The sequence below is a fragment of the Nothobranchius furzeri genome, chromosome 13, assembly GCF_043380555.1.
Source record: "Nothobranchius furzeri strain GRZ-AD chromosome 13, NfurGRZ-RIMD1, whole genome shotgun sequence".
Taxonomy (NCBI): Eukaryota; Metazoa; Chordata; class Actinopteri; order Cyprinodontiformes; family Nothobranchiidae; genus Nothobranchius; species Nothobranchius furzeri.
Window position 1 is genome coordinate 57712680 of NC_091753.1, and position 9864 is coordinate 57722543.

The 9864-nt window shown below is 43.4% G+C and overlaps 1 long non-coding RNA gene across 1 annotated transcript; it reads right to left on the minus strand.

The window, feature by feature from the left end:
* Window positions 1-8660: 8660 nt before the first annotated feature.
* On the minus strand, window positions 8661-9345 carry LOC107379968 (uncharacterized). The gene is made up of 4 exons (XR_011516142.1): window positions 9290-9345; window positions 9148-9195; window positions 8925-9008; window positions 8661-8710 (listed from the first exon to the last, which is right to left on the minus strand). It is a non-coding gene; the product is annotated as an uncharacterized lncRNA (long non-coding RNA).
* Between the last annotated feature and the right edge of the window lie 519 nt (window positions 9346-9864).

Consider the following 9864-nt stretch of genomic DNA (forward strand, 5'->3'; position numbering starts at 1 on the left):
GCCCCTGGGGAGTGGGAGGTCAGACCAGGGCTTGCCCACAGCATGTCTGATCTACCACCAGCGTCTCCTGAGGTGGTTGTTTTGTCAGCAGCGTGCTTGTGAGGTGCCCTGGGTCATGCTGCTGGAAATCTTTCTGAGGCGGCTGCTGATGAAGGGGGGGTGGCGGCGATCAGGCGGAAGCGATCAGGCGGGGTACACCCTGGACAGAGAGCCAGTCCATCGCAGGGCAACACAGAGACACACAGGACAAACAATTATGCACACACACACACACACACACACACACACACACACACACACACACACACACACACACACACACACACACACACACACACACACACACACACACACACACACACACACACACACACACACACACACACACACACACACACACACCTATTAATTAACCTAACAGTCATGTTTTGGACTGCGGGAGGAAGCCGGAGTACCCGGTGAGAACCCACGCATGCACAGGGAGAACATGCAACTTCCATGCAGAAAGATCCCAGGCTGGGAATCGAACCCAGGACCTTCTCGCTGCAAGGCAACAGCTCTAACCACTGCACCACTGCGCAGTCGTTTTCTGGTACATACTTTTTGTTATTCATTTTCAGGACATATATTTAAACTTCACGGCGTAATAAACAATTTGTACGGGTTTGAAAGCTTGATGTGACTCATCAGTAATCCAAAATGACAATCATGTAGTTGTAAAATGTTTTTTTTTCTGTGGTTTGACGGGATAAGACATCAGTCTATTTTTATAAAACTCAACATGAGTAAAACGCTCGACAGGAGCAACAGTCGATAGGTGGAATCACCTCAAACCGAACATTCCTTGTTCTTCACGGAGCAAAAGCATGTTGACACGTTTCAGGCTGATGGAAAACCTTTTACAGGTGAATCGTTTAGCGCGAACCTGCAGCAGGACCTCCTTTCTGACTGGTTCAGTAATGATTTGTTGGCTCCCCTCTGTCATTGACTGTATTGTTTAACAAAAAGCATTTGGCGTCCAGAAAGGCTGGAGCATTGATGAAGTGCTTTTGCTTTTGGCCGAACAAATGGAAATAGATCTGGAGGAGGAAGCCTTGATTTGTTGTCTGCTCTCGTGGCATTTAGGAACCAGCAACTAAAGTAAATGGATGGTAATTAGTTCAGAGAGGAAATGCGATCTGTAAAAGCACGTTTCACTTAAAAGCACTTGCTGACATTTCAGACTCCTTCTGATAATGTCTATAACAAGAGGAATGTCACAATATCTGAAGAATAAATGTTCGAAGGGTCGGTTTCTTGTCTCGGTGGCTTTTTGTCCCGGTGTTCTTCCCCTCGAGTTTATTTCTAGATCAAGGATCAAAACCAGGAAGACAGTCAGCACTTTACAGATGAGAGGTTTTGTTCATAACAGGGTCTGGGATCGAACCAGGGTCAAACATCCAGAGCCAGTCAGACGCATTCAAGGCAACATAGGAAAAAACAAGACTGAGTTTAAGAGCTACCGGCGGCTCACAGGGGCATTCTGGCGGAAGATAAACCAATGGATGGACGAACCGGTGGATCTCTATATCCTGAATCAGTATGGATAATTACTGATTCAGGATATAGAGATCATACAACTTCATTATTTTACAATTTAAGATTACTCAAATTTTTTACTTAATTCATTTCAAAACTGTCCTGTCCTGTACACGGCCATGATGGGTGTACTACCGGGTAATTTGCAAAGGACGTTTAAAGCCCCTGAAGAAGGTTATCAACTAAGAGGCATTCAAAACTTAATGTTCCCATTATATCAAACGACTATTGGGCCTATCCCATCTGTACCTGGTCGGCCCGGGCCGGGCCGCCCCGGCCGGCCCCCGCCCGGCCCGAGTGATTCCTCACTTTTCTCACGTCCCTGCTCTGGAATTCGGACGCATGCGGGCGGTCCCCAGAAATTGGCGGGACAAATTGGCGCTAAGATGTGAGTGATGTCATATGTCAGCGACCATTTGAGCCGCCCTGTGTTGATACGTGTGTAGTATTGTAAACAATGGAGAACTTCGTGGTTATTTTTCATGGTTCTGCGCTTGTGGCTCGTTTTGGGGGCCGGACTCCGCGCTAGAGAGGCCGAAAGGCGTCGGCTTTGCCAGCTTGAGGAGGGATGAGAGGAGGATTAAATCTGCAAAGCGTCGCCGAGTCATGCTGGAAGCCATTCTGAAGCAGTACAACACATTGCTGCGACTACGACAACGCAGACGGCGCATCCTGGTAACTGCTAAAATTCTAATTCAGACGTGCGTGTTTAATACACTTAAAGTTAATAAAATACGTTTCATTTGTTTTAGATGGCTATTTTGGAAGGCTCCAGCCGCAGACGCGCAATCTGGTCACTCAACCGATCGTCTGACTGGTGGGATAACTACGTGCCTCGTTACACGGAAGCGCCGTGGTTGAAGCACTTCAGAATGTCTGAGGAGACGTTCATGTTCCTGTGCTACAAACTGCGGCCAGCATTGCAGCGATAAGACACTTTCTTCCGTGAGTCTGTGCCTCTGAGGAAGATTGTGGCTATTGCCTTGTGGAAATTTGCTGCAGGTTCAGATTACAGACCCATCAGCGTTCTGTTTGGTGTTGGCATCTCAACTGTTGCCAAGTGTGTGAAGGACTTTTGTGCTGCTGCAGAAGTATTGCTGTTACCAGAGCTGATTCATTTATCCGATGAGGGTAAATTTCGGGAGATGGCATCCTATTTTGAGAGCAGGTGGGGGTGGGGGTGCTATTGATGGCTCACACATCCCCATCATAGCACCCAGAACCTTTCACACAGACTATTTCAACTGGAAAGGGTGGCACTCACTCATCCTGCAAGCTGTGGTTGATGGAAAGGGACTGTTTTGGAACGTTTTTGCAGGGCTACCAGGGAGCATGCACGACGCGAGGGTACTGAGACTTTCCTTCATCTGGGATTTGGCAAGCCGTGGAAATCTCTTCCCTGACCATTCCATCCAAATTGCTGACGTTGACTTTGGATACCGCATCCTGGATGATTCTGCTTACCCGCTGCAAGACTGGCTTCTGAAACCATTCACAGACACTGGGCGACTGACAGAGCAGCAACTTCTCTTTAACAAGAAGTTCAGCCGGGCACGTGTGGTGGTTGAAATTGCCTGTGGTAGGCTGAAGGGAAGGTGGCGCTGCCTACTTAAAAGCAATGACTGTGATGTCAGTCTGGTGCGTTCCATGATTCTGACCTGCTGTGCCCTGCATAATCTGTGTGAGAGCCACGGGGGGAATTATGACAATGTGTGGACGACTGAGACAGGATACCCTGAACCTGTGGCAGCACCACCACCGCCACAAAACACAGGAGATGTGGGAGGGAAAGCAAAGCGTGATGCTCTGATGATGCACCTTGTGGGGCAGTAGTGATTGGATTACATCCGACTGAATGTTTTGCTCAAATAAAGTTTTATCCACTCAGCAAATGTTTGACCTTTGAACTTTCTTTTATGCACCACCACCTAAAAATTGTAAACATGAGCAAATATATTTCATGAGTTTGTATGAAGTCAAGTGTGGACTGTACACATTAGAGCTTCTGATCCTTCCAAACACGCCTGCTGACAAAAAGAATAAAAAAGAAACTCTTTTAAATCCAAATAAATTATATAAACATTATGTCCAAATTAATGCAGATCAGCTAGATAAAGCTGACTTAAGCAACTGTTTTTATGCACATCCAAGGCTTAGCCATATGTCTCAAGTCCAGTTATTAAGGCAAGTGCAAGTAAATATTTGGACTCTTGTTTACATTGATGCCTGACTGACAAAAGTTCTTATTAGCCAAGTGTGGAGTGCATATTTGAGCTTCTGATCCTTCTCTACACTCCTGCTATATAAATCTCAAAGTTGAGTAAAGCAAATATCCAAGGCTGGTGTATGCTACTTTAGCACAAAGTTTTATATTGAAACGATAATTGGACCCTTCCACTTCACATTCTGTGAAAAGGACACAGTGATGGATTACACGCTGCACTGTCAAACACTTTATTGCACTTCTATTTAAGAAAAAATAAAATAAAAACATATTCAGGTCATTTAGTTGATTTTTCTACCGCAGACACCAAACTGTGCAGCACATCCAAGAAATAGTTGTTGAATTCCCGCTGTGATATCCTCTCCTCTCGTCTCTCCCCCCTCTGTCACGTTACGCTGGATGGTTAGGACCCAAATGCAGGAACCCAAGATGACACGAGGCAGGATATGATATAAGAAAAAATCCTTTATTGGAGGAGCCAAAAAATAAAATAAATCCAAAGGCAGTCCAAAAACTAGACCAAAAACACAGGAGGCTAGAGAAGGCTGAGATCAAAAACACTGGAGACGAGACAAGACGAGACCAACAGAATACAAACAATGGACCGACAAGACACTGAGACGAGACAGGGCTTAAGCTGCAGGTGTGTGGGGTGTGGGAGGAGGACCAGGTGAAGGCAATGACTAATCAGGGGAGAAACTAACTTGACCTAAGAATAAAACCTAATACAAAAGAGCAGGAAACATAACTACAATTCAAAGGGAGGTGGGAGAAATATAATAAACACTGATGGGAAAAAACATACTAATCATGAAAGGCTGTAACTAAAGGAAATGACTTGAGAAACCTAGAGGGCTGGAGATCTAGGGGCAAATGGGGAAAACCAGAAGACACACAAGGAAGACGCAGACATGACACATGAGGGCGCTAGGACACAAAATAAGCACCTAGAGAACGAATGGAGGACACAAGGAGACACATGAGGGAAGATGCAGACACAGACCATGACGGTACCCCCCCCCCCCCCCCCCCCCCCAAGGGCGGATACCAGACGCCCACAAGACAAACACAAGACAGGCAAACACCACAAGCAAAAGACAAGACAAACACAAGACACGAGACACCACAGGGCGGGAGAGGAGGGACCAAAACAAAATGTCCGGTGAACATTTATGGACAGCTGAAAGTGCATGGATGGTTGCCTGAGTAACGAAGTGAACAAAAGGACATCTTTCATGTAGACTTTAGTCTGTCATGTTGCAGGTAACAAGATATTAACCATGAGTTATAGACTGACAGTAATGCTACAACATGTTTTCATGTGATACATAAACATTTTCAGAACGTACCTCTGGCAGAAGCACATCCATCACTTTATTGTGACATCTGGTTGTCTGTGCTTCAACCAGGCTGGTCAAGAAGCCCATCACTCTGTCCAGCTGCTCATCCTCCTCAAAGAAAATGTCCACCCTGCCCTTTGATGAAGCCCAGGTGGATGACACTTTTCATCTCTGGTTGTGGTGACCACGTTGTGTTAGTCCATGCCGTCATCGTCCTTCATCAAGACACACAAAAACATGACTTCATGCACTGCAGTTAAAATTAATTTTATTTTGTTATCATGCAATAATCTTCACTCATATTCACCTGCTATCTGGGTGGAAAGCTGTACGGTGTATTAACATGCACACGGTCGGTGTCCTGTGTACTCAGAGGAAAGCAAATAATGGTATCAGTTTGTTTTACAGTTGTCCAAAGAGGATTGACATTTTCACGTATTATACCACCACCATTGAAAGTTGACAACATATCAAACTTTCTGCTTTTTAACATCAACAAATCAACCAAAACACATTGGAAAAGCTAAATACAACAACTGATAATTGTGGGGCTGCTGCCGTGTCAGGATCATTCCATCCCTGAAAGTGGTGACCTATTTTCAAACAGGCAGGAGTAAGGTCTTCACTGACCATGGTGCTGCTTTCATGTTCTCTTTTTCTTTTTATCCTGAATACCGGTGGTACATTGGTACCAAGGGTTGCCTGTCCCCCTTCTGTAAAATGGGCAAACTTCCTTCCATACCTGTAATTAACACACATTTTCACGAGCCAGAATGGAGATAAGTGTGACCATAAAAAAGTCATCGTTCAGGAAGCCCTGCAGCGTACCCTTCCAGGCCAAGGTTTTCTAATAGGACAATGCACCACCATCTTCACAGGAGACACATGTCATCCTAATAAAGACCACAGGTACACTATGAGGACACATTAGTCATAGTATATTAACAATATTTTAGAAGTAGTGATAGAATTTTTATATTTCTTTTGTAAACTTACCTCACTGAAGTCAAAGCATGCATCCATGGCAAAGTACCAGGCATACTGTAGTGATGACACATTATCATACAATATATATGAGACTGCTCAGTGACAGAGTGGGCACACATTTACACTAAAATATGTGCAGATCATTACAATAAACTGTATATTAGAGAAGACATGATAAACTGCATAGATAGATTTAGCACTGTCCACAATCCATTCATTAACTTTATGTAATGCTGTTTTTGTTGTTGTTTTGTTTTGTTACTGTGCTGATTTCAAGTAATTCAGTTGTGTAATGTAGCTTTACATGAGCCTAACATAGTTCTTCAATTGAAGCCATGCAAAATACTACATATTATCCAATCAGTGGCTCCAGCTTCTGTACCTGGAATTCAATTAACTTCATATTGAAACATTTATTGGCTTAAAGGTGCAATTAAGGCCTAGTCCACACGTAGAAGGGTTTTTTTTTAACGAATATCCGCCCCTCCAAAAACGTGCATCCACACCACCTCGTTTAAAAAACCCTCTGTCCACACGTACCCGGATAAATACGTTGTTAAGGACATGCCAGACCTGTAGGCGGCAGTACTTCCCCCATTCCTAACCTCGTCCTTTGTCTGCGGTCTTCCGTAAGGAGCAGTAATTCCGCTTGCAAAAACAAACAAGCAAAAAGCGCTTGGACAATTGATAAAGTGAGCGCAGCTCTGAGGGCGTCCATGCTGTCGGCTAGTGTAAACACAGGTCGCACACGTGATGTCAGCATTTTTTTGTTGCGGAAAGTGACGTTGCGGACCTTAAAACTCCGGTTTTGTCCGTCCACACGCAGACACCCAAAACGGAGAAAACGCAGATCTTCACTTTGGCCGGAGTTTTTGAAAAGATCCGTTTTCGTGTGAAAAAACTCCGTTTTCGTGTGGATGACAGGCCAAAACGTAGAAAAATACCCACGTTTTGGCAGATCCCCGGCTACGTGTGGACAGGGCCTATAAATAAGATATCCAACAAAAGAATAAAAAAAAAATCATGAGTCACATTATTGTATACAGCATTACCCTCGCTCACCATTATCATGAAGACACCACAATCATTGCCATGTGTCTGCTTAGGAACACCCTGTATGACAGTTAAATTCAACAAATAGCCGATAATTACATTTCAGGTTAATTTTGATATTGCAGGCAATACCTCCAAATCCAGAGCAGTTTTCTCCGTCCAGGTTCCCACAGCTGTCTGCTGTGCAACATCTCTGAGTAACCCCCAAACAAACAACAACAACAACAACAATGTAAAACTTAAAAAGGTAAACGCTGCTATGATTTTGTTAGAGATAAATATATATAAAAATCTGCTGGCGCGTGAACAATATCAATAGGCGTGTTTCCACTACAAGAACTTGAGGATGGATTTAAAGGAACCTCCCGACATGTCAAACGGCCGTTTTCAGGAACCTTCGGAGTACCTGCTCTGGATTAGCTGATTGGTTGTAACTCAGTAGGAAATGACATCAGCAGACGTCCAAAAGAACTGGCAGCAGTATAATTAGACGAGTAGCTGGTGAAGCAGAATGAAAGCATAAAAAAAGGCACCAATCACAATTAAAATCGAACTCCCGACACTGGAAGACTCTGTAATCCCCCCACAGCTGTTGTACAAAACGGTAAAAATCCACCACAGACCTAGTTAAAGGGGCTTGTCTCACAAAATTCAGAGCTGCTCTTGTCCTCCGAATGGATTAAAGTAGAATATACTTCTATGAAATAAATGCTTTTATTATTATTAATGTCACAGTGGGTGCTTTTTTGGGCGGATCAGTGACATCACTCACACAGTTGTGATATGCTGACGTCTGTGGAAGTTCTGAAAGGGCTGAATTTGAATGGAGACAACAGCTGAGAGGACTGGGACATCCTGTCTCCTGGTCAGGTTCCCCATCCCAGGAACTACCCTGGAGTTCTGCTATGGAAACATGCCTAATATCTGTAATCCACAGAACAGAGAACATATCCAAGAACGGGACCAAGCAAACTGGTAAATATTCATAATTTCCTAAAGTTCAACAAGGAAGTTCTCTTTCTGTCTCCCTTCCCTTTTCATTGCATTTAATATTTGTCTATTTTCTTCAACTTCAGCTATTTGAAGCAAATCTCATCTGACCCTATAACAAACGTGCAGAGCGTGGTACATTTATTATCACACTGCCTCCTGATTGAACTTATTTAAGGACATTTTTGGAAACGTTGGCAGGTCAGGATAAGTGACCACCAGGACACACAACACTGACAACCTCAACAGATTCCTGTAGGCCTGATGGGAGAAGCCATCTGCTCTTCTGAAATAATGGAATCCAGAAATGAAATTTCTTTCTGGCGTGGCCTCATTACCTACAGAAAATAGAACATCCGCACAATTAGCCAAAAACCACAGAAAACTCAGAAATGACTTTAAGGTTAAAACACAGACATCATCTACAACATGTGTCCTAACATGTTTTGTTGATATTGTATGCCACTCACAAAATTGGTATAATGTTCTTACACTCAGCAGAAAATGCCCCGGACAGTGGGATGATGATGGCATCTTTCTGTAAAAGCAAACAAACAAAAAAAGATTTCAATCATTTTGCATGAAGGGGGACTACATCATATTGAGTAGTGATCTGTTAGACCTGCAAGGCTAAGGGACATTTCATTTAGCGAAGTATTCGAGTATCCTGGCATTAAAGTATCCTTGATACGTTGTTTAGAGCCGCCAGCAAAAACATTTCACAAAAATCACAATTTATGTTTTTTAATTACTGGGAAATGGAGCAGGGGATCGCCGTTGGTGAGAGGTAGCCATGTTCGTGTCACATGCAGGTCAGCGACAAAAACATCCCGTCCCTGCAGATTGAACGCATACAGATTTTGTAAGTGCTGGGTATATCACCTACATATATATTTATACACACACATCTATGTAATGCATCCAAGTCTAGTAATTTCCTTTTCCTCCAGCCACTTATTCTTGTTTTAAACCAACCTGCATATTTGCCATCCCCCGGACTATCCTGAGACGTGCATTCCCTATCTGTTGATGTGGCATAGAAGCAGCATCAATTAATTTGTAATGATTATTTTCATGAAAACATCCTTCATCAGTAAATTGTACATTTGTTAAGCACCATTGCATCCATGTCTCTCTGAATTCCAAGGGTCAAGAGGTCACTTCTGGAAAGGCAAGTTGGTCCGTCTTTGATGATGAGCTCACTTCCAGGTCTCGTCACATCCAGGACGTAATTGATCTAGGGTAACGAGTATTAAAAAAAAATCAAAATAAAACGAACAACTATTTATCTAACAATTACCAATAATGACAGTATGCAGAAATATCTGTTTACCAGCTGCTCCTGCAGTGGATGATGTTACGTCCCCGACAGGAGATGTTAAAATGTGAAGGAGGGGGTAACATAAGAAATACGACAGTGGCGTTTAAAATGGGTTTAATTGTGGTAAAAGGTTCTAAAAACAAGAGCAAACAGATGGCGAGCATTGTTAAAATAATGCAAAACGAAAAATTCACTATAAGGTTAACAGTTAAAAGACAAATTATCAACTATATAAAACACCTGGTTAAAACTTTATTAAAAGCCTTTTTATCCTAGGTGTGGCTCATCAGGAGGATTCAGTTCAGCTGTGCTCCTCAGCAGCCTGGAAGAGAGGAGGAGGAGGGGCGGTGTCCAGTCAGTCACCAGAGCTG